Source organism: Benincasa hispida, chromosome 6, assembly GCF_009727055.1.
Source record: "Benincasa hispida cultivar B227 chromosome 6, ASM972705v1, whole genome shotgun sequence".
NCBI lineage: Eukaryota > Viridiplantae > Streptophyta > Magnoliopsida > Cucurbitales > Cucurbitaceae > Benincasa > Benincasa hispida.
This window is the reverse complement of record NC_052354.1, coordinates 47,490,715-47,491,779: the sequence shown is the minus strand read 5'-3', so window position 1 is coordinate 47,491,779 and position 1,065 is coordinate 47,490,715. Positions and strand designations below refer to the sequence as shown.

General features: G+C 43.2%; 1 non-coding gene across 1 annotated transcript; it reads right to left on the bottom strand.

Annotated features, from left to right (window-relative positions):
• Window positions 1-438: 438 nt before the first annotated feature.
• LOC120080683 lies at window positions 439-545 on the bottom strand. Its single transcript, XR_005482632.1, has one exon. It is a non-coding gene; the product is annotated as a small nucleolar RNA R71 (small nucleolar RNA).
• Between the last annotated feature and the right edge of the window lie 520 nt (window positions 546-1,065).

The window sequence follows — 1,065 nt, the reverse complement described above, 5'->3', positions numbered from 1 at the left end:
TCTAACTATGACCTAGAGATTGAAAGAATGTTCCCAAGAAGATAGAGAGACAACCGCCGACAACAACAAGAGAGACATCCTAGAATGGCGGAGCAATCGGAAGATAGTGCAGCAAACGCGAACAATATCATGGCACACTCCATTCTCTTGGCAAATGGCCGCAATAGACCCATTCCGGGACTATGCATCACCTAACCTCTACGATTTCTCCCTAGGAATCATGAGGCCAGTTTTGGATGAACCAAGGTTTGAGATGAAGTCGGTTATGTTGCAAATGATTCCGACGACCAGACAGTTTGGTGGAAGGCGTGGTGAGGATCCACATGTCCTTTTCCGGAGTTTCTTGAAATCTGTAACCCTTTTGTGTTCCCAAACATCTCAGCTGAAGAAGTAGTAGAGAAGTTCATGAAGAAATACTTCCCCCCTACCGAGAACGCAAGAAGAAGAAAGTCGATTACAAATTTTAAACAAGAAATTGATGAATTGCTCAACGATGCCTGGGCGAGGTTTAAGAGATTGGTGCGAGATTGTCCACACAACGGCTTACCTGACTGTCTCCAGATGGAGATATTTTATCACGGTTTGAACCCTGCATCACAGACAGCTACCAATGCGGTAGCAGCTGGTGGTCTGCTTGACAAAACTTATAATAAGGCTAAAAATATTCTTGATCGCATATGAATCACGAAGATTGGAGGGAAAGAGATCAACGATTAAGAATTCGAGAAGGTGACGTAAACAATGGGGCCATCGCATCTTAATAAAATCAAATGAATGCGATGATCAACCTATTACAAGGCATCACAATCAATAGCCCTGGAACGCAAAGAGGGTAGGTCAACGCAATTGAACAAACGAGCACGAGTTGTTCTACTTGTGGAGATTCGCATCCGATGGAACAATGTCCGAGGAACCTGCAATAAGTATATTTCATAAAGAGCAACCGTTTCTCTGATACATACAACCCCGGATGGAGAAACCACCCCAATTTCTCATGGAAAAATAATCAACAGAGTTATCAACTTATGGCGTAAGAATCGCTATGATTTTTCCCGTGAACGAACA